This window comes from Triturus cristatus, chromosome 10, assembly GCF_964204655.1.
Source record: "Triturus cristatus chromosome 10, aTriCri1.1, whole genome shotgun sequence".
NCBI classification, from domain to species: Eukaryota; Metazoa; Chordata; class Amphibia; order Caudata; family Salamandridae; genus Triturus; species Triturus cristatus.
The window spans coordinates 638,428,641-638,453,233 of record NC_140593.1 but is presented as its reverse complement, the minus strand read 5'-3'; the positions used below and the strand labels follow the sequence as shown (position 1 = coordinate 638,453,233).

At 46.2% G+C, this 24,593-nt stretch overlaps 1 protein-coding gene across 1 annotated transcript in view; it reads right to left on the bottom strand.

The window, feature by feature from the left end:
* The window catches only part of LOC146789829 (regenerating islet-derived protein 4-like), a 181,587-nt gene that overhangs the window by 24,437 nt on the left and 132,557 nt on the right, over window positions 1–24,593 (bottom strand). The window lies entirely within an intron of this gene.

Sequence of the window (24,593 nt, the reverse complement as noted above, 5' to 3'; positions counted from 1 at the left end):
TACATTCATACCCCCCAGTACAGCGTCGCATACACAGATGAAAACCACTCATGGCGAAAATATCAACCCTCAAATGCTATGCTGATAGCTGGGGCATCATATTGTCAGGTCGACGTACGTTTCAACGGACATGACACTTTGCCTCCATCTTCATCAGGACCTATTATTTTTTTTATAGTTATTTTTTCTTTTGCAGGTGGACCATGGGGATTCTAAAATTAATTCTGATGCTTCTTGCTGTCTTTTAGTTATACTCCAGCAGGAGAAATAACAACCCCTAAGCCTTTAAAGGTTACTCAGGGGTGTCTGCAGTCATAACTTATATTGTCTAAAAATATTTTCCAATTTTTGTCTCCAAGCATATCATTTTATTATGTATATGAGGTTCTAACTTCTCAATACGGTGCCATAATTTTCAATCACTCCAACGTAGGGGCAAGCAGGATCCGCTATCTTATTGTGTTTCCTTATTACAATCTTTGGTCTAGTTAGTCCTTATCAGTGGTATATTTAAGCGTCCTGGTCTCCTAGTCACTCTGGCGGTGCCAGGTCGCTACATCAAGACACTGTATTGCAAATCTTGTAGCATGAAGCTGCCCACTACTCCCTGCGAAAAGACCTGCACTACACGATTTTCTGGTGAGGTTGTGGACAGAAAGGAATGCCAGATCCCCTTGCACTGATCTGTATCACCTAGCCACTGCTTAAATTACTGCTAGTGCTGTAGTTTATTTCTCCCTTGCATCTTTTATAGGCTCTATCAAGGCCTCATTAAATTGTAGCAATGGTTCAGACGATGTGGGAGCAGTTTTGAGAACCCCAGTGAGGATGCTAGACTTTAATTCCACAGGAGGATGGGGCAATCCAAAAACCTTCGTTGCCTTTTTAAGGACAAAGTTGTTTCTATCTCTGCCAGAGCTAGGCCTAGGAGTGGGTCCGTTTCCATGCCTGTGGATGTACCTGAACCACTAGCATTTTATAGTGCCAATATGTCGGCTGCGTTGGAGGGGGAAGGCAGTGGTAAGAGTGCTTTCTCACTGCTGTCATCTGTATCATGTTGCCCTCTGGGCATCTGTAGTATGTCTGAAACTGATACAAATATGTTTCACATGGTTTACCGATAACATTGACGGAACCTGCACAATCATCCTTGCAACTTTCCTCATCATATAGCCTTTGGGCCTCCTTTCTAGATGGCAGTGGTTTGACTGGTGGTAGTGATATGTCCTGAGGGGTGTAGGTGTTGGTGGAGGAGGGGGTGGCTCCTGGGAACACTGTGGTGCCAATGAAAAGGTAACTGGTGAGGGCCCTGGTGTCAGCCGGACTTGAGGTGGTGGTGGGAGGGTTCATAGCAGAACCAAGGAGATACTCAATGCCAGGAGAGGTCCGGCTGAAGGAACCCCAAGCAGCGCCCAAAAGAGTGCTATGAGGAGCGCTGAGCCCAGCGGCACACCATGGAAAATGATGACCATTGGAGTATCTCCATCAATGCACGGAAGAATAGGGTGGAATTAGCCCCTTGCACCGGGAACTCAAGGTACCACCAAACAACATTAACACATCGATTGATAATGCTTAATATTCAAGACCAAAACAATTAATTAAATGATTGACAGAACAGGTTCAATACTTTGGTTCAACAATATCTGGCAGTATATTATTCTTGTCATACACAATAGATCATAAATGTAATCTTTCAAATCAAAACACAAGTTTTTGAGAAATTGGGTTGTTGGTTGGTGGGGTGTGAGCCCTGTCAAGCAACAGCAACAATCTCTGTCAGGGTGAACACCACAAAAAGTCACTACATTAACCTGTGCTTAACCCTGGATTGCTTGGCTCAAAAATCAGTCAGGCTTAACTTGGAGACAATGTGTAAAGTGTTTATACAGCACACAATGAGTAATAAAACACAAGAAAAATCCTACACCAATTTAGGAAAATAGAGAACATTTTAATAAATGATCCGACACCAAAATGAAAAAACCCCATTGCTGGAAAAAGAATTATGATTTTTTTTTTGCAAAAATTTGAATCTAAAATATCAAAACATCAGTCACAGCCATCTAATTCAGCAAGACCAATTCAAAGTCGAAAAAAATTTCCAACTGCGATGGAGCGCAGTTTGGATACACGGAGTGGATTGAGCCCGGTCAGCACTTACTTTCAGACTTAAAAGAATTTTCAAGAAAAAAGAACCGAGAAGGTAAAGTTCAGTGGGGCAAGGCTGCAGGCAGTGTCCGAGCAGGGTACGCCCTCATCAGTAAGCCTCTGGAAGAAGTTGCAGTGAAGATTTCTACATTCTGACTTTTATGGAAGTAGAAAATCTCCAGCAGGACAAGGCAGGAGGCTGTAGCCAAAGACATTTCAAGGAGGCTGGATACCCCTTTAGCAGTACTGCCAGAATACTGCCTGAAATTGTTGAACCAAACACTTGAAGCTCTTGTTCTGTCAATCTTGTCATTAAAGTTTTAGTCTTGATGGAATAAGAATGTTAAGCATTATGTCTTGAGGTATTATTATTGTTTGGTGATTGGCAGTGGTACAACCTAGTTTGAATTTAAGGTCGCAACCCCTTCTCTTTCTTTAGTTTGTGGGAACTCAAGTTAGCCACGAAGGGTAATTGGATCCAGGGAGGCTGAATAAGGAAATGGACCTAAGGTCAGGAAAAGGCACCCAAATGATAGACCGAATGTGGAACAATTCAAAGATTCACCCCCAGTGAAGAGATCTGGGTTACATCCATTGTTCTTTTGCTCACCATGCCACCCCAGTTTAGGTCCAGCTATATGCAAATCAGTCTTGATCCTGCTCCTCATGAGAACAGTCCAGTTCTAACTGCAAAGGCAGGTCCTCCCTGGACCAGAAACAACCATCCTGGGACCGGTTTCAGGTTATCACCCCATACCACCCAGGCTTGTTTGAATGTAGATTAACAGTGAGCCCGAGACCCCTGTCTCGGCATACCTGGTGCAATTAGGGCAAGAAAGCAAAAGACACGCAAATGATGGGTGGAATGCGGAACAAATCAAACATTCACCTCCAGTCAAGAGATCATAGGTTAAATTCATTGTTCTTATGCTCATCAAGTAGCACCGGAGGAGGCTCCTGAGGTCTAATGTCTATCAGCTCTAGCTCAAACAAGACTGCCGGAGGTGGGGTGCATTGCATGGACTTATCCCAGATCTGAATTGATGCCTAAGGGAATCCACATGCTTCACTTTCTTTTTTTTTTAAAAGTATGTGTATTAGTTTCAGCAAATACAATGACAGCGAAGAGATGCAAGTTTGATACATACAAACAATAATGAACAAGCCCCCTCCACCCCCCCCACAACTCCTCAGGCAGAACGAGGTCATGGTTCTGGTACATAAAAAAAAACCGATGTAGCAGTAGACAGGCATATATGAAACAATAGTAATGATGGCAGTTGATGAATTCCTCCATTAAATCCCCTCATATTAGCAGACAGTAGGAGCCCACGGAGCGTCAGATGACATTTATGTAACAACAGTGACTCAGGCAGTTGGGAAATTCCCACAGAAGACCAGGTGATATAGCAGAAAAAGAGTGCGTCATTTCCACAAATTTACAGCAAGTCTGGACGAGACAGCAGGTATGTAGTAAGCGGGGCCCAGAAGTCTTTGGGGTGAGAGGTCTCAGGCAACTCTTCCTCATATATCAACAACTGATCCCTACAGTAAGGCAAGTCACAAAGCCATTTTTTTACCGTTGGAATGGTCTTAGCACCCCAACATTGCGCAATAGCCCTCTGTGCAAACAGAGTAGACACTGCAACTATACGTCTGTTACAGGGCTTAAGGCGTTTGACATTCCCAAGTAGACACATCTCTGGAGTACATTGCACGGGTTCCAACACAACTTCAGAAAGCATCTTCACCACCGCAGCCCAGAAGGCAAACACTCCTGCACACAACCATGCCACATGTATGATATCTGCATCCGCCCTTACACATCGCACGCAGTTAGCATATTCTCGCAAGCCGTACTTACAAAGTTGCAAAGGGGTATAATATAATTGATGTAAAAATTGAAAGTGAATTATTCTGAGGTTGCAGTTCGCCGTGAGCAGACCAGTGAGTGCACAGTACGCTATCCAAACGTCAGGCGTGAGGGTGACTCCCAATGCTGCCTGCCATCTAAGACAAGAGGGGTTCTCACTCTCGCAGGGAAGCTATATAAAGTTTCGTTATTAAACCCTGATGCCCTTCTCCTGCCAACATCGCCTGCAATGCCCGTATTCCAGATAAACAGCCTTCATAGCCTGTCGCACTCTGACATAAGTAAAGCCGAACATAAATCCTCGATCCCCACCATTCTGTGCATCTTGTAAGGACCTGAATTGACCATTCTTATAAAAATCCCCCATCCGGGAGATACCCACGTCAGCCAATGCATGTAAAGCCTGCTTCTCTTGTGCCGCAGAAACATCAGGGTGCGAGGCCAAAGGCAGCGAAGGTGCATACATGTAGGGTAACTGAGCCAGTTTTGCCAGCATTCGCCAAGCCCACGCCATGCGTAATACAGTGTTAATTACAGTCTGCGTTGCCTGTAGTGGCATTGGAAGCACTGCATCTGCTTCGATGGCAACATGCGGCTGAAACCGCGGGGGAAATGCCAATAGTGCGCAAATTGCCCCTGTGCACACAGATAGTAGAGTCTGAGATCTGGGGCCTCAAACCCGCCTCAGTCAAAGGGCTACACTAGAAGGTCCCACCTACATCGTGGTTTCTTACCGCCCCATACAAATGTCAGCAACGTCCAATGAAGTGTTTTGAACAGTGCCACATTCAATTTTATCAGAATGTTAATGAAGAAATAAAGCAGTTTAGGTAGAAAGGCCATTTTCACAACCACTATCCTATCTGCCAGTGAGAGTGATAGATGTGCCCAACGATCAGCCAGTTAAGTGATCTGTGTGACCATATGGCCATAATTCTCGGATACCACCACATCTGGGTCCCTGTGCAGCCAGACTCCTAGATATTTCACAGCGTCTGACGTCCAGGTTAATGGATAATCCAGCTCCACCTCTTTCTTACGCGCCATCAGGGGGAACACCACCGACTTTGACCAATTGATCCGAGTACCTTTCAAATTTAACATACTCCCTGAGCAGTTCAGGCAGAAACACGGCAGGCTCGCGGACATAGAGTAGCATATCGTCCACGTACAGAGAGACTACAAGTGGTCTCTGCTGAAAATGCAAGGCAGCTGCTGCATGCGTTTGACGGAGTTTACTGGCCAGAGGTTCAAGGAAAGGCAAGCGAAAAAAGCATCGGTGACAATGGGCACCCCTGCCGCGTGCCTCTTTCAACTTGGAGCGTCGATGACACCCACCCATTGACACGCAGCTGAGCAGCCGGATCCCTATAAAGCACCCTAAGCCATTGCAGAAAAAACTGAGGAAAGCCCATCCTGATCAAGACTCGCACTGATTCGGAGTCTTATCTGGCTTCAATAGAGTCACAAGCAGGGCTTCCCTAAGGGAAGGTGGTAATCTTCCCCTTTCATACGCCTCCGCGAACACATCTAAAAGCCTGGGGGCGAGATCCGACACATAAACCTTATAAAATTCACTGGGCCATCCCCGCAGCCTTGCAGGTCGGTAGGGATATTATAGCTAACTTCACATTTTCCACATCGAACATTTGCATAAGGTATTTACGATGTGCATTTGAGAGCCACCCCAATGCAACATCTTCTAGATATGAGTCAATCTCTTCAGGCGGCGGGGAGCACTTAGCAGCATATAGCCGGGTGTAGAATTGCAATACTGCATCACTTATCTCATGAGTCGAATAGTGGGCCACCCCGTCCATATCAACTAATTCCGTTATGTGCTCCTGACTACGTGGCGCCGCCAATTTTTGCGCTAGGGAACAGCAGGGATGGGCTCCCTCTCCATAATAGCGAGCAGTTTACCAACGGGAGCAGTGCAATAACTCCTGGTCAACTGTTTCGTTATGTTCAGTGACGAGCACTAGTATTTCCGCCAATTTCGCTGGAGAGGGGTTGGTCTCATACTCTCATTCAAGCATGGAGATGTCGGACGCAAGTTTTTTATTCTATGTCGGATATCACGTAACACACCAGACTGTGCCCCTATGCAAGCCCCTCTAATGGTTACCTTAAACACCTAAACACACAAGATGATGGATGGAATGTTGCACATTGGCAAAACATTCAACCCCAGTCACAGATCAGGGCTTAATCCATCGTTATTTTGCTCACCACGCCAACCCAGTTCGGACATGGCCATATGCAAATCAGTCTTGGCCCTGTCCCTCATGGGAGCAGTCCAGCCCGAACTGCCAAGCCATGTCTTCCCTGGACTGGTATCAAGCATCCTAGGACCGGTTTCGGGGTTTCACCCCTCTTCAGCCAGGATAGCTTGACTGCAGTGGCGTAGTGAGCACGGGTCCCACATCTGGGCATACCCTTCACACATAGGGCGAACAGCAAAACACACATGATGATGGACGGAATGGTGCACATTGGCAAAACATTCCTTAAACACCTCCCATAACATTCTCGTGCTGTCCACAGACCCCTCATTCTCTCTAAAAAAAATCCTGATCGCCCCTGCAATTGTCTGCCTAAACACTAGCAGGCACATGCATCCAGCTAAGAAATAGCGAGTCCTTATTTGCGATTTTTAAGGAATCGTAAATAAGGATTCGGTATCTCCTATGCATGACGCAGATACCGAATCGCTAAAAATCGCTAAACGCGTTGCAGAAAAAACCCAAAAATCGCAAATCGATGAAAACTCACAAATTGTGTTCTCGCAAATAGCGAGATCGCTATTAGCGAGATCGCAATTAGCGAAATCGCTAATTGCGAGTTCGCATTTTTACCGAGTCGCATTGGGAGCAGCCTGATGACCTCACAACCAGGAAGTAACTCTTCCCATGGTGCAGTCTGTGCCCATAGGAAGCCAGAGCAGGAAGCAGAGTGCCTGTGGAGAGCTGTGGAAAGGAAGACTTGGCATCCAGACTACTGCAAACACAGGAAATGGCCAACACATCAGCAGAGGAGGGGGCAGGTGCCAGAAAAAGAAAGATAAAGTTTAGTGAGAGGGAACTGGAGTACCTCATTGAACAGGTTGTAAAGAGCCATGACAAGCTCTTTGGGAAGCCCTCCCTAAAAGTCCCAGAGGCTGAGAAAAGACGCAGCTGGAACAGAATCAAATCAAAAGTCAATGCTGTGGGTGTGACACACCGCAGCATTGAAGAGTTAAAGAAACGCTGGTATGATCTGCGGAGCTGTGCCAAGGAGCGAATTGCCCAGAGGCTGAGGGAGGCTAAGAGCACTGGAGGAGGACCCTCGACAGTCCCGGACAACACAGCCCTGGAGGACCTCGTGGAGGGCACAATCCTGCCAGAAGCTGCAGTGGGAGTGACGCAGATGGATACATCCGGTGCAGCCTGCAGTACACAAGGTAAGAGGCACTATAATATACCCATCAATGTAAATTAAAATAGCGCCCATACAGTAATAAGAAGGCAAGGAGCTGCAATCAACCCCAGGCCACAGTCCATATACAGCTACTAATGCATCATGGGAGTCGTAGTCCCCTGAACTAATTAATGAGTCACATTGCACTTTGTGTGACCATTGTGCCCAATATGCATTACAGACAGTGATTACAGAGAGTGAGAACGTAAGAGCAGACAAATCACCATGTTGCAAAACATTATCCCAAACAAATTTTAAACCTGCACTGTTTCACACCACAGGTGCTGAGGAAGGAGACAGTGATGGGAGCGAATGCAGGGAGAGCACACAGTCCACTGCAGAGCCTACCATTGCCAGACCAGTCACACCTCCCAGCACATCCCAGGCACCCACACGACGCAGGGCTACAGTCCCTCCCCTTCATCCAATGGAGTGCCTTCCGGAACCTGAAAGGGCAACTGCAGAAAGCCAGCCTCGTGTCAGGTCCACCACCACTACCCCGCAGACACCGGTCCAGTTGACGCGAAGACGCAGGGCAAGGGGCCACACATCAGCACAGGAGGCATCGACTCCAAATGTCTGGGGAGGTGTCGAGGTGCAGATGACGAGGGTGCAGCGCCAGCAGGCACGACACATGGGAGCCATCAGCCTGCAAATGGGCAAAGTAAACAAGAACCTCTCCACCATGGCAGATCGCATGAGTGAACTCACTCAAGCAGTTGTGGAGGGCAACAGGGACACCAACGCCACATTGCACAAGCTCGTGCGTGTGATGCAGGAGGGACAGAACACAGAGCGGAGGAGGCATCGACAATTCATGGCGCGCCTGGCTGGATATACACGATCCAACAATAGGTTGTGCAACGCCACTGCACTGCTGTCATGGAGGTCGGTGGCAATGCAGATAGACATGGGGCATTGTTGTGGGGACGTGGCAAGGGCCCTTGGCCAAGTTACCACAGCTGTCGAACAGCTCCAGGCTGTGGTAGGTGGCCTCAGCAATGCCACTGGAGATGAGGGGAGTGAGGGGGCATCCAGCATCAGCAGCATGTCTGCGCCAGTCAGCACCAGCAGGAGGTGTAGTACACGCCGTTCTACACCTACAATTGGACCAATGGGTGGGGATGCCGATGCGGGAGAAAGACGCCTCGGTGTGCGTGGGAGGAAGCGCTGAGCACACACATCCCTCAGGACAATTAGCCATGGTGGCGTAACCATGGTCAGGACATACAGAGGGATTGCTAATGAAGTCCCAATCCTTATTTACAATGGTGCCTTGGTACATGCCGTGAATGTAACCCTAGGTGACGTGTATGTGTAGACACACAACAGTCCATGTTGACGTGCAAATAAAAACTTTGCATGTAAAGATTGATAGTTTCTGTATCATGATTACGTACCTTTGAAGTGATGTTGGGTGATGTGGGCACGTATCAACGGCCCCTCCGCTGAGCTTGCAGGATGCGGGTGTGGTGGGTGTACAGGGGGCTGGTTGTCCGCAGTGCCGTAGTCATCTATGAGTATGCGTCTCGTGGGAGCTACGTTGGGCTACATTGCACATGCTGCCACTATCCTACAGCAGGTCACCTGCTGGTCCTGCATCGCACCACCAGGTCTGTGCAGGATGTGGAGGCAACTCTTGAGCTATCCAAATGTCCGTTCAATCACATGACCTGTCCTGGTGTGTGCTGCGTTGTACCGCTGCTCCTGTTGAGAGCCGGGGTTCAACTATGGAGTCATGATATAGTTCCTCACGGCGTATGCACTGTCACCTACAGGGTAGTGTGGAATGTGTATGGTCAGGTATGCATTGCCATTACAGAATGATTTAGTGTGCATTAGCATATTGTCTGACCTAGCAGGTGTCCCTCGCCATATCCACCCCTGAGCAGGCGTGTGTGTATGCCAATGTGTCGGGAGATGTATGAATCATGGATGCTCCCAGGATATTGCGCAACGATGTTGTGAATGATGTCATTCACATTGCACATTGGTTGGACGTTGATGGAGTGCTAACATTTCCAGTTACGGAAGATCTACTCATTGACTGATGGTGGACATATGGCTCGTGGGTGCAATCTATGCATTCATATCACATTAGGGAACAGTGCCATTCAATATGAATGGAGTTTAGGTGGGTTCAATTCCATCTGGGTTTTGTGGAGGCTGATGTGGTTGTGGGCCTGAGTCATCATGGCAGCCAGGAAGGTTCTCTAGACACGTGAGTGTGAGCCTTGTGATACCCCTTCTGCTAGTGCCACTACCTCCTGGACACCTCCTGGTGCACGTAGGTGCAGGCAACATTACACCTGGACATGGGGAGGGATGGCATGCGCTGCATTGGTGTTTAGAATTCAGCTATGAGGTTAAGTTACATGGCAGTTGATCCATGACATGATCCTGTAGTAATCATATATGTCATCATCAGTTTGTCACAACTGAGTGATGCGCAGGCAGAATGCCCTCTCCTGGAATCTCCTTCTGGCCTGGCATGCTGCATGGATCCTCATCCTCCTCACAAACAAGTAGTGTGCCGCCTTTGTGTGCGTCCTATATGGACTCAGTGGTAAGTTGCAATACCCCTCACCTGCTCACCAGTTGTACTTAACTGAAAATGTCCCAACATTTTTTTACCACCTGCTTATGATTCTCCTTAATCTGCACTTGCTAAAAAGCAAATTTTGGGAAAATCGCTATTAGCGATTTTTGATGCATCCATTAGCGATTAATTAATGCAATTCGTTATTTGCTCCCGCTTTTTTTTCTCGCTAATAAGAAATCGCTATTTCAGGAATCCCGGTATTTGCGAGTCGGTGTTATTGCGATTATTGGTTTTTTGGTTTATGCATAGGGAAATGCTAAAATGCGCTCGCAAATTGCTAATCGCTAATTTTGTGAGCACATTTTTGCTTGATGCATGTGCCTGTAGATCCGTTAACTCAGTTGGTTGTAGTCGGCATGTGAAGGGCAGTCGCTCAAAAGTGGGAACCTGTAAGTCAAGGACAACCGGGGAGTGGTCCGATAGCGTGCGAGCCCCATGATTCACCCCCACCATCCAAGTGCAAACCACTTCCGAGACGATCCAAAAGTCTATGCGAGAGCAGGACCCGTGGACAGAAGATACAAATGTGCTCTCCTGACCCGCAGGCTGCCGAGGATGCCAAAAATCATGCAGGTTCCCTGCCTCTAGTAGCCCCAGCAGCACTTCCGCAGCTTGTTTAGGCCTCGCCTCACTATTTCCAGCCCTATCCACAGTTGCATCTAAACAAACATTAAAATCTCCTCCCCATATAATTGCAGCAGGGGGAAATGTACATATCCTGTGCCATACCTCAGAATAAAAGGATGGGTCGTCCGTGTTCGGACAATACACATTCACCAACAATACACTCATACCACCTAATCAGCCATGTAGAAGTACAACTCGCCCCTGCTCATAGGAGTCAGATCGAATCACAGTAGACTGAACACCTTTCTTCACCAGAATCAACATGCCTCTGGAGTAAGTGGAATAGGATGACGCCGCTTTAGCACCGGCCCAACGAGTGCCTACTTTCTTCGCTGAGTCACTAGTTAGATGAGTTTCTTGCAATAGTGCTACCTGCACCCCCATGCGGTTTAAATATGCAAATACTGATCTGATCTTTTTGGGAGTGTTGAGCCCACGTACATTCCATGTAAGGAACTTAATTGTACTATTCATAATCGCACGCCATCATCAAGTAACACCTGTACATTAGAATGCGAGTCTGAGATACCAGAAAATTCCAGGACATCGGACATTTAGCACAGCCACAGTATTATTCCACTTTCCCCCAACCAAAGACCCCGCCCACTTCAGCGTTCCCAACTCGCCAAAGCCATCCCAATATAACACCCCCCCACAAACATACTCATAACAAAGCCATAGTCATTTGGGGTACACCCAATGCGGGGGCACATAGTGCTACTAGCCTCCCACTAGGTAGGAGGTGGCTGAGCAGGTCTAGAACCGTGCCAGGATGCGCACACTTAGTTATGCATCACACAGTAAAGAGAATACAATACCTCCTGGAGTAATCCCACCAACAAAATATACACACATATGAGCAGCTGCATATTACATCCCTGAGTAAACACAGCAGACACTGAACTAGAGCAACAACAAAAGGAATCATTACAAAACAATCATCATCATCATGAGGCGTGTTGGTCTCACGCCGTCTGCGTTTCAGTTGTTTAGCATGGTCCATGTCAGCTTTGGGATTAGAGAATATCTTGGAATCACCATCCGGCCCTACCCGCAGGCGTGTGGGGTACAGCATGGCATAGGGCACTTCTTCCACTTGTAAAAATGTCTTCACCGTACTAAACTCCCTTCTGGCAGATTGTACAGCCACTGTAAAATTAGGAAAAATGGCTAGTGTATTTCCTTGGTGGTCGATAGTCCCTTTGTCCCTAGCTAGACGCAGCACAGTGTCCTGGTCCCTATAATTCATAAGACGTGCTATGATAGGGCGGGGAGCGGCTCCAGGAGGTGGTCGTGCCGCTAGGGAACGATGTGCACGCTCTACAATAAACATGAGGGACTTTTGCTCAGTGCCAAAGATATCTTTAATGAGTGCCTCGATATATGTTTCCAATCTCCCTACATTAGTGGACTCTGGCAGCCCCGTCAACTTGATGTTATTGCGCCGGGACCGTGCCTCAAAATCCTCATTTTTGGCTTGGATGAGGGACAGCACCTTATCCATGTTCAGTGTTTTACTGGATACCTCACTGAGCCCATCTTCTTCATCTGTAGCCGAGACACGTTGCTCAACCTCCCCCTATACGGGCATTTTGTTTTTCAAGTTGTGCAGACATATGGTCCAGTCGGTGATTCACAGCCGCCATCGTGCTCTCTATGGATTGGAGGCTGCGCTGCATCGCTAAAGGTGGCCTCCAGTGTAGAGGGACTATCTCCATGTGCTTCCGGCTCCGAGTCCGAGGCGGCGTTCTGTGAGAACTTAGGAGGCTTGCGAGCCTCGAACGTGAGGCGAGGTTGTGACTTGTCCGTTCTCCCCATATTAGACACTAGTAATGCACAAACACTCTCTTGGGCAGATCAGAGGCCGGGGATGAATCGCCACAGAGCCCTCAGTGGGCAAAGTATAATGTTACTGATCTAGAAGCAGGCTCACACTGTATAAAGAACTTGGGCAGTCCGCAGGCAGGGTCGCAAGCGCAGGGAGATGAGGCCTACCTCCGGCCTTAAGCTTCACTAGCACAGCACGCAATGACACTCAAACTTTAATTGCAACCCATGCAGCCACGGTGCACATATATCGGGAAGAGATGGATAAGACAATCAAAACAGCAGTGGGGGGAAGAGACAGTGTTAGTGGCGCACTTCCACGAAGTCTCGGCGTGTCAACAGCGCCGCATATAAGTCCCCACTATGTCACTATGTCCCCTGAAAGCAGGATCCTTTCTTTTATTAGTTATTGTTTCTTGTTTTATTTTTTGTTTCCTGCCGCGCGTTGACAAGGACAGCAAGAGGAGCTGAGAGCTGCTGGAATGAAGTGAGCGCGACCTTCCTGCGATCCGCTAGTCTCCAACGACAGCAGCAGCAAGCAGCGCAATCGCCTAGGCCTATGCAGCCCTGGTCAATCCAGCCTCACAGGGCCCAGCTACAGCTTGCAGGGCGCAGCGCTGGCCGAGAGCCCCCACCGACTTCACAGCCGCTGGCCCAGCCAGGCGCCGCACCCCACTCACCACCACTGGTCACCCAGAGGCCTCGATCAGCAGCCAGGCACCCTCCAGATTACAGGCATGCAGGGGAAATGTTGGGCGATCTTCTTTCTCCATCTCCGCCGCGGCCAAAGTCAAACTCTTCTGCGCTTTTTGCAGGTGTCGTCGCCGGTCGATCTGCAACCCAGTAGCACTGCAGCGTTTCACCGGGATCAGAATGTAGCTGCCAGCCATCAGGCGTCACAGGAATTCCGCAGCTTAGGAGCTCCCGGTTGGTGCCCTTTTGTGAGCGCACGCCGAGGATCCGAAATGTCCACGCCCTCCGCGTGCAGCTGACAAAAGTGGCAGAATTCACCTCCACTCGGTGCAGGAACACATTACCACGCTTCCCAGCCCTGTTTTGGAAGCAGATGCGTGCATCTCAGGCAGATATTTGACGGATTTGTGCCTGGCCGGGCAGAGAAGCACTAGGGTGCGGCCACCTTCCCGTGCACCCTCTAGCGCCACCATGCTTCACTTTCTTTTTGTGAGTCCTCCTCTTCTTTTTCGAGGTTTTGGAGGAAGATGAAGAGCAGCAAGCAGATCTTCACCCAGAATAATGCAGAGCTCAACTATCATTGTGGGCCATGACAGCTTGGCCTCGCTCGCTTTGAATGCCCTCTGATTCATACTGTTGCACTGGTCTTAATAATTAGGGCCATGCTGAAGCATTCCTGGACAATGAACTCAGGACTCAGGAATGCTATTTCCAAGAAGTTTATTCCAAGATATTAATCCCATCCATCAGCAAGCAGGCAACAGCACTAACTGTTCCAATACAGAATCTTCTCACGGACAGAACATCATGACATGCCTAGGATTCTACGTTCACATAACATAGAGCATTCATAAGATAACATGCTGAAATAACTAGAGAGGTGAAATAACACACATCTCCCTTCCTTAAAACGAAAGCGTTAAAGATTAAACAAAATCAGAGAGATATCCAGGACGCTTAATTATCCTGGAGGAATTTCTGCCATTCTTAGATGCTTTATCCCCAATAAGCTCTGGGTAGGTGGAAGTATGATCTTCATTAGATGAATCTACATTTTCATTTTCAAGATTACCTTTAACCACCACCACTCTACTCAGGTTCTAAATGCGATGTTCTTGCGTTTGTATAGCATTGTTAAAAATCTTAATGACTTTGATGGGTTTCATAAATTTAGATAAAGAGCTTCCTAGCATACCAGGACGCTTAATCATAACCCAATCACCCACTGTTACTTCAGTTTTCTTTACAGCTTTCTTGACATCGAAGTATTTTTTCCTTTGCTTGGCTTTTTCTTCCTCCATTCTTTGTACTAAGGATTTATCACACACACTCTCCTTCCTCTTTTCCAACTCATACTTGTTAACTCAGTAAGGTTCTACGCAAGTATTTGGCAGGCTACCACGAAACAATGAGAAAGGAGTTTTTCCAGTCGTTGCATGAGGAGATAATCTATACTCTTCAATCTTCATCGTAACCTCTTTCTTCCAGTCTAAAGCCATGTATTTGGCTAAAGCAATGGTTTCTTTAAGGACTTTGTTGAATCTCTCAACCATGCCATTTGCCTCGGGATGGTAAAGAGAACAAGTTTTATGCACAATACCTCTAGAAGATCAACATTTTTCCATTTCCATGGCAATTAATTGTACACCATTGTCTGTCAAAATGGATATCGGTAAACCCTCTCTAGAAAACAAACTTTTCAAACATTGAATAACATTGCTAGAATCAACAGATAAGAAGAAAACCTCAGGCCATCTTGAATACATGTCAATAACAATAACAACTAATACAAATGTTTGTGACCCCTTACCATGTATTGGGCCAACAATGTCTAAAGCAATGTCTTGCCAAGGCCCACTAGGATGCCTTCTTAAAACCATGGGTTGTATATGAGTACACTTAGATTTATCACTCAGGGTACATGGAATGCAATCTCTTATAACACGTTCCACCATTTTATCCATTCCAGGCCACCAATATGACATCCATAATCTTTCTTTGCTCTTAGATAAACCTGAATGAGAGGAGTGTACCAAATCAATCAATTCCTTTCTACGACTATTGGGTGGAACAGGGGCGGTTCCTGCATGAGGGTGTAGGGGGCGGAGCCCCACCAGTCTTGAGGAAAGGAGAGGGAGATTAAAAGAGGCAGTACAGTCAGGTCTGGAAATAGCAGTGCAGCCCAGTCCAGCTGTCTACAAACACATGCTGCGCATGCGAGGTGGACGACTTCAATATTGCCCAAATCCCGCAAGTGCAGTGTGCACCTGGGAGGCAGAGGTGAGGGCAATGAGGTGCTGCCTAAAGCAGCAGCTTTTCCAGGTCTCCAGTCGAGCACTCAGCTCACCGTATCTGTGACATAGTTGAGAATATCCTTCTAGTATCCCGCATCCTCCTCTGACTGGCTGACCCTTGATACTGTCAGACTATGAGAATAGGAGGCAGGATTTTCATGTCCTTAGCTGAAGGCTTTTGCCTCCTGTTCGTTCTTTGGATCTCTATTGACTCGTCTCCAGTCAGCCCTCCAGTGCGGCCCATCAGATTCCCGACTCTCGGCGCTACAAAGTTGCGTCATAGAGAACAAGTGTTGCGAAGAGGTGAGCATGTTGCTCTGACTAGTAGTGTCTTTTGTAGCCAACTCTGCTGTTATGGCTCTCCATTGGGAGCTTTGATTGAAAACCGCCAGGTGGGGTAAAATAGCTGCCTCGTTTTACATTGGATAATTTATCCTACAAAAAACTATGAATAAACTGTGTAAAGAGAAACAACAGGCTCCAAAATGCAATGCGCAGCTAACTAAAGAGTCAGGACTGTTAGTGAGAGCAACTGTGAGAGGATTAGTGAAGGGGCCACGACGTTTAAGGGTCCCTTTGCTGAATGAGGTGACAATGCATTTCAAAACCCAAGCGCACCTCATTAAATAAAGGAATATTTTTAAAGGCTGTTGTTTTTCACTCCTTTTTATAGGAAATGTACCCATCACAGCCTGCATTTTCACGTGCCACTGCAGTGTTATTGGTGCAATATCCACAATTAACAACAACCTAGGCTCGTTTTTTAACATCATTTCTTCACTATTTAGTACATCTTTTGGAGTTTTCTCTTCAGTTTGATGCAATATTCATGTTTCCGTTTATGCTGACTTTGTTCATTTGGTCAGTGCTTCGCTGGCTGCCTCTGTGCTGTGTGTGTGGTCTTTCAACTCACTAGTGATGTGTGTGCAATTTCTAACTGTACGAACAATAAGAACTAAACTTTGAATTGATTGAGTTGGATCTAAATTTGCATTTCTCCGCTTTGACAGTGAGATTATGCTCACACAGACTCTTCAATACAGATCTAAGCCTTAAATCATGCTCAACCACATCCTTAGCATAAATTAAAATATCATCTTGGTATATACATACACCAGGAAGATCCTTCAGCACTTATTCCATCACTCGCTGAAACACAGATGAAGCAGACACCAACCCAAAAGGCATCCTCATAAACCTAAAAGTACCAAAAGGTGTAATGAAAGAAGTATAGTCTCTGCATGACTCCTCCAACTCAATCTGATGATAAGCAGATGTAAGATCAAGGGTGCTAAAGACCTTTGCACCATAAAGTATCACTAATAATTCAGTAATATTTGGTAAAGGGTATCGATCTACTACTACACATTTGTTGAGCTGTCTCAAATCAATGCAGAGACCTAAATCCCCGTTGGGTTTGCGTGCTGTGACAACCGGAGCCAACCATTCTGACCCCTCAACTTCTTCTATAATCCCCCAATCCTTTAGTTTTAGAATCTCTTTTTTAATGTATTCCCTAACAGAAAGAGGCACATTCCTAACTTTACAACACACAGGTAAAGCATCTTTCTTTAATTGAATTTTATGCTGGTACCCCTTTAAACATCCTAGATTTTCTTTAAAGACATCAGGAAATTCTGCTTTCAAATCATATACAAATTCATCATCACTGTTTTTCTCCACAGATTGAATTCTATCTCTAACTTGTATAGGTGGATCAGAATTAGGATCCAGAAACACACCAAGATCACCTTGGTGTATCCAGCTGATTATACTATCACCTTTCTTTGACACATACATTTTCCCAGAAACGAATCTGTCATTATACTCTATAAGCCCCACAAAATATCCTTGTAATTTAATAGGCTCGTCCCCATATGCTAAGGGGATAATGCCAGCTTTCATTAACGTAATTTTTCCCTTTAACCTATTATTATAGAATTCATTAGAGATGATAGTGATCTTAGCACCAGAGTCAAATAATACTCTAGTCTTCTCCCCTTCAACCATAATCTCATCAAAAGGACAAGATTTCTTAGAGGCTTTATTTTCAACCTGAACTATTATCTGTCCACATTTAAAATCCTCAGTACCAGATCCACCCATAGCACCTAAATAAATTTCCACTTCCTTAACCTTAGGCTTGGATCTAGTTTTACATAACGCTGTTAAGTGTCCCTTAATTTTACATTTAGAACAAGTTTGGTTATGTGCTGGGCACTTTTGTATCATTGGCAAGATGCCCAGCTTTGCCACACCTATAACACTTTCTCTCTGTCCATGTTTTAACATCTTCTTTCTTATTTTTTAACATTTTCCTTTCAGTAGTGTCTTTAACCACATGAACTTTAAGATCCTTCGCCAAATCTTTTTTTATGACAGCCACACATTTAAGAGAATGCTCAATTCGCTTAGCAAGTGTTAAAACTTCTTCTAGAGTAGGCTCATCTCTCAGCCAGAATTCCTCTCTGACTTTTTCAATACTGCATCCAAACATGAATTGATCCCGGATGCGCTCATCAGTGAGATTCTCAAATTTACATGATGAAGCAAGTTTTCTTAAATGAGTCACATAACCTTCAATTGTCTAATCCGTTTCTCTGCATACACTTTGCAAATAGATATCTTTCCAATACTGTACTGACTTTGGGAAGGTAATGTTTATCTAGTTTTTTTTATGCATATTTCATAGTCATTTAAGTCTCTGGCCTCCGAGAGTGGAATATTTGGCAACTGGTCAAAAACATCTTGTCCCTCAGACCCTAAAAAATGAAGGAGCAAAGAGGACTTCCTTTCAGCACTAAGGGAAGGTCCACAGACCTCAGAATACCTTTCAAAAACTACTTTCCATTTTTTCTATTTTATAGGAGGTGTTCCTGGACTAGATAGAAAGAAACATTCTGCATTTTGCAAGATATAACTTAAACCACAAATGCAAATTAACTTATTCAATAATGACAATATTGTTGCAAGAAACAAACTTTGAATATATGTGACACTATACTGTATTATGAGTTACCATTTACTAAAGTGTGCAGGCCACTGAAATGTTCCAAGCAGATCATGTTGAGGCATGCAATTGCAGTGAAGAAAACCACACTCCTCAGATCACTAGTGCAAAGTAGTATGCGTAACACTGATGCTGCATACAAATAGACACCCTTACAATGAACGCTAATTAGGAAGTGTGCATGTCACTGAGATGGCACATGTAACACGCTGAATTGATCCAAGTGTGCGTGTCACTGTTATGGCACAAAGTAACACCCTAAATGGATTCAAGTGTGCGTGTCACTGCAATGGCACATGTAACACGCTGGATACGTATAAGTGTGCGTGTCACTGAAATAAGCACGTAAATCTTCCTGGGATAATTAGCATGTGGTAATCAGAAAGTGTGCATATCACTGTGATACCACATGCAACATGCTAAATTGACTTGAGTGAGCGTGTCACTGAAAGGATTTCACAAGACTCAAGAAAGCGCAAGGCTTAATTATTTTATTTGTGGCGCACTTCGGAATAACTGTGAGTAATCATACACCAACACCAAATTGCTGTAACAGGGTTCCGATTCAGCTGATCTAGCGTTATACGTTACTAAGCAACCAAGGCAAGATGGTTGCCACGGACACGTATGTTGCGTGATGATGAAACACGTAGCTACAGTTTAGCAGATCCAACAAGAACGGCAACGCCAAGAACGCTCCGAACATCAGAACATCGATGAGGTACGAACAGTAGCGTTGATGAAGGTTTACTTTCAAAATCGAAGCTGTGTTTACTTTTAAATTATGCCCCACTGCGTGCGCCTTGGGCAGCTTTGTATTAACTGAAGCAGAGTTTACTTTCAAAATTGAGACTGCACTGCACCTCGAGCAGCCTTGTAACAAATGCCAAATGCAAAAACAACAATTGATGGACAGAATGCAGAACAATGTCATACATTCACCCCAGTACAGAGATCTGGGCCTAAATCCATCGTTTTTTTGCTCACCATGCCGTTCCAGTTTGAACCCAGCCATATGCAAATCAGTCTTGACCCTGTGCCTCATGGGAACAGTCCAGCCCGAACTGCCAAGCCAGGTCCTCCCTGGACTGGAAACAAGCATCCTAGGACCGGTTTCTGGCATTTCAGCCGTCTTCAGCCAGGCTTGCTTGATTTCCAGTGGCATGGAGAGCAAGGGACCCACGTCTGGGCATACCCTTCCCACTCGGGGTGACAAATGCAAAAACAACAATTGATGGACAGAATGCAGAACAATGTCATACATTCACCCCAGTACAGAGATCTGGGCCTAAATCCATCGTTTTTTTGCTCACCATGCCGTTCCAGTTTGAACCCAGCCATATGCAAATCAGTCTTGACCCTGTGCCTCATGGGAACAGTCCAGCCCGAACTGCCAAGCCAGGTCCTCCCTGGACTGGAAACAAGCATCCTAGGACCGGTTTCTGGCATTTCAGCCGTCTTCAGCCAGGCTTGCTTGATTTCCAGTGGCATGGAGAGCAAGGGACCCACGTCTGGGCATACCCTTCCCACTCGGGGTGACAAATGCAAAAACAACAATTGATGGACAGAATGCAGAACAATGTCATACATTCACCCCAGTACAGAGATCTGGGCCTAAATCCATCGTTTTTTTGCTCACCATGCCGTTCCAGTTTGAACCCAGCCATATGCAAATCAGTATTCCCAGACGTGGGACCCGTGCTCACTACGCCACTGGAGTCAAGCTATCCTGGCTGATGACGGCTGATAGCCAGAAACCGGTCCTAGGATGCTTGATTCCGGTCCAGGGAAGACATGGCTTGGCAGTTCGGGCTGGACTGTTCCCATGAGGCACAGGGTCAAGACTGTTTTGCATACGCCCATGTCTAAACTGGGGTGGTGTAGTGGGCAAAAGAACGATGGATTTAACCCAGATCTCTTGACTGGGGGAGAATGTCTGCATTGTCAGCATTCCGTCCATCATTTGTTTGTTGTAACGCTTTTCGCCCTAAGTGGGATGGGTATTCCCAGACGTGGGACCCGTGCTCACTACGCCACTGGAGTCAAGCTATCCTGGCTGATGACGGCTGATAGCCAGAAACCGGTCCTAGGATGCTTGATTCCGGTCCAGGGAAGACATGGCTTGGCAGTTCGGGCTGGACTGTTCCCATGAGGCACAGGGTCAAGACTGTTTTGCATACGGCCATGTCTAAACTGGGGTGGTGTAGTGGGCAAAAGAACGATGGATTTAACCCAGATCTCTTGACTGGGGGAGAATGTCTGCATTGTCAGCATTCCGTCCATCATTTGTTTGTTGTAACGCTTTTCGCCCTAAGTGGGATGGGTATTCCCAGACGTGGGACCCGTGCTCACTACGCCACTGGAGTCAAGCTATCCTGGCTGATGACGGCTGATAGCCAGAAACCGGTCCTAGGATGCTTGATTCCGGTCCAGGGAAGACATGGCTTGGCAGTTCGGGCTGGACTGTTCCCATGAGGCACAGGGTCAAGACTGTTTTGCATACGGCCATGTCTAAACTGGGGTGGTGTAGTGGGCAAAAGAACGATGGATTTAACCCAGATCTCTTGACTGGGGGAGAATGTCTGCATTGTCAGCATTCCGTCCATCATTTGTTTGTTGTAACGCTTTTCGCCCTAAGTGGGATGGGTATTCCCAGACGTGGGACCCGTGCTCACTACGCCACTGGAGTCAAGCTATCCTGGCTGATGACGGCTGATAGCCAGAAACCGGTCCTAGGATGCTTGATTCCGGTCCAGGGAAGACATGGCTTGGCAGTTCGGGCTGGACTGTTCCCATGAGGCACAGGGTCAAGACTGTTTTGCATACGGCCATGTCTAAACTGGGGTGGTGTAGTGGGCAAAAGAACGATGGATTTAACCCAGATCTCTTGACTGGGGGAGAATGTCTGCATTGTCAGCATTCCGTCCATCATTTGTTTGTTGTAACGCTTTTCGCCCTAAGTGGGATGGGTATTCCCAGACGTGGGACCCGTGCTCACTACGCCACTGGAGTCAAGCTATCCTGGCTGATGACGGCTGATAGCCAGAAACCGGTCCTAGGATGCTTGATTCCGGTCCAGGGAAGACATGGCTTGGCAGTTCGGGCTGGACTGTTCCCATGAGGCACAGGGTCAAGACTGTTTTGCATACGGCCATGTCTAAACTGGGGTGGTGTAGTGGGCAAAAGAACGATGGATTTAACCCAGATCTCTTGACTGGGGGAGAATGTCTGCATTGTCAGCATTCCGTCCATCATTTGTTTGTTGTAACGCTTTTCGCCCTAAGTGGGATGGGTATTCCCAGACGTGGGACCCGTGCTCACTACGCCACTGGAGTCAAGCTATCCTGGCTGATGACGGCTGATAGCCAGAAACCGGTCCTAGGATGCTTGATTCCGGTCCAGGGAAGACATGGCTTGGCAGTTCGGGCTGGACTGTTCCCATGAGGCACAGGGTCAAGACTGTTTTGCATACGGCCATGTCTAAACTGGGGTGGTGTAGTGGGCAAAAGAACGATGGATTTAACCCAGATCTCTTGACTGGGGGAGAATGTCTGCATTGTCAGCATTCCGTCCATCATTTGTTTGTTGTAACGCTTTTCGCCCTAAGTGGGATGGGTATTCCCAGACGTGGGACCCGTGCTCACTACGCCACTGGAGTCAAGCTATCCTGGCTGATGACGGCTGATAGCCAGAAACCGGTCCTAGGATGCTTGATTCCGGTCCAGGGAAGACATGGCTTGGCAGTTCGGGCTGGACTGTTCCCATGAGGCACAGGGTCAAGACTGTTTTGCATACGGCCATGTCTAAACTGGGGTGGTGTAGTGGGCAAAAGAACGATGGATTTAACCCAGATCTCTTGACTGGGGGAGAATGTCTGCATTGTCAGCATTCCGTCCATCATTTGTTTGTTGTAACGCTTGTAACAAATGCCTGCGCTAGTCTGCTAGTGCGCCTTATGCAGTTTTGTATTAACTAAAGCAGCTTTACTTTCAAAATTGAAGCCGCGCTGAGCCACGAGCAGCCTTTTAACAAATGTCTTGTTTCTTTTGATGTTATTAACGTGCTTCAGTTCCAATTTTGATTGCAGGTTAGATCAATCAAAAGGCAACTCAGTCAATATAAACACAGCATGTAAGTTCAGAATTAATTCCTTAAACGAAAAACCACAGAAAAATTACTCCAAACTAAAGACATCTAGAAATGAGATGGCGCTCAAATATCCAGCGAAGGGAAAGTCAACACACCAATTTTAAGCACATCTCAAATTGGATCAAGGAAGTCGATTAAATGAAAGAGCTATTGACGCTCTTAAAGTCAAAATAAATACGCTTGATTGATGCTTATTTATGAGCACATCTTGATTCCAGGGTAGATTAAATATTAGGTAGCTTGCCAGTTGAGTGAGACTAAATATTTGTTCCAATTCCTAACTTCAAGGAAAATATAATTCTCACCAATCCTTCGTGTCGGGATCTTCTCTCTTATCCTGCCAACTACGCCAGTGAAGCATTCCTGGATAATGAACTCAGGACTCAGGAATGCTATTTCCAAGAAGTTTATTCCAAGAGATTAATCCCATCCATCAGCAAGCAGGCAACAGCACTAACTGATCAAATACAGAATCTTCCTAATGTTCAGAACATCATGTCATGCCTAGGGTTCTACTTTAACATAACATAGAGCATTCATAAGATAACATGCTGAAATAAATAGAGAGGTGAAATACCACACATGCCTAGAACCCAGACACCATAAACAGTCATCAGGAGGGTCTGTGACAGATATCTGCAGATAACATTTTTAACAAGGCTTAAACCCTGACTTTTAGGGGATGACATCCCCCTTGAGATACTTGGCAAGAAATGTAACATTCTTTTTCTCTGAGAAGAATAGCTGAAGTAAACAGTTCAAAGGAGAGAAGCTCTGGATCTGTCAACTGGTGCAGACAAATGGAACTGAGGTCAGGGTGACGGTAGGTCTTATATGGTCCAGTGATGTCACCACTTCGCTTCCTGGGCTCTTATGGAGAGAGCACCACTTCTGGTGTGGGAGAGCTATGTCAGACGTTTCTGGATCCAGTCAAGCACCTGGGATATTCAAAGGATGTTGCTCTTCCTAGGCTAAGCTAAAGATATTTTGCTGCATTGTCAGAGGAAGAGGAGAAGAAAATCTACAGTTGCCCCAGACCTTATTTATCATATCTCCCTCATAGCTCTAAATGTTGCATGGGCTGTGACCGCTGCCGCTGACCCCTACAGTACCAACAAAACTTCAGAGATTGTTGATGAAACTGGCATGCTAGGAAACCTAGGCGCTACGAGCATGCAATGGCACATCTCTGCGTCAACGTCGCCAAAGCAAAATCAACCCTGGTATCAAACAACCCTGTACCAACAATGCTTATAAGAATAACTTAGACATATCAGAAGAATCACGAAGAGCACAAAATGGTTCCCTTGGCAGAGGCAACCAAATTCTTTGAATCAGGAAGACTGGTAGAAAAGGCATTAGGAATAAGCTTGCATTACAGGGCCTACACTACTAAATTCTTCGGATGGGGTGATGTGTCTGGAAAGTAGGGTCCCCAAGAGCTGGCCTGTGATGCAAAGTAATTTACAGCTAATCCCTGGAGCAGAGAAAGTCTTCAACCAAGCAACCTTAATGTCACCCACAAAGACATAATTACAGGGGAAAGAGAGGCTCAGACGAAGATGGTCCTGGCTGCAGAATTTCCATGAGGAAGTTTGTCCTAATTTCCATCATGTAGTTTAGAAACTTAGGGAATCCTGAAAGTGATGATGACAAAGGAAACACTCACGGTGTCCAGGCCAATGTCATTCTGAAGATCCAAATAAAGGCCGGCAGCAATATCAGGTGAGGATTAAATACTTACTCAGGATCATCCTTGTCATGTGGAATAAAATATGGAAACTGAATCAAAGCAAGGCTAAACATTTCTGATAATATAGTGACCGATTTATAGGGCACACACACACAATTCAATGATAATTGCAGTTCAAAGAATTAAGAAAAATACCCAATGTATACATCTTTTTG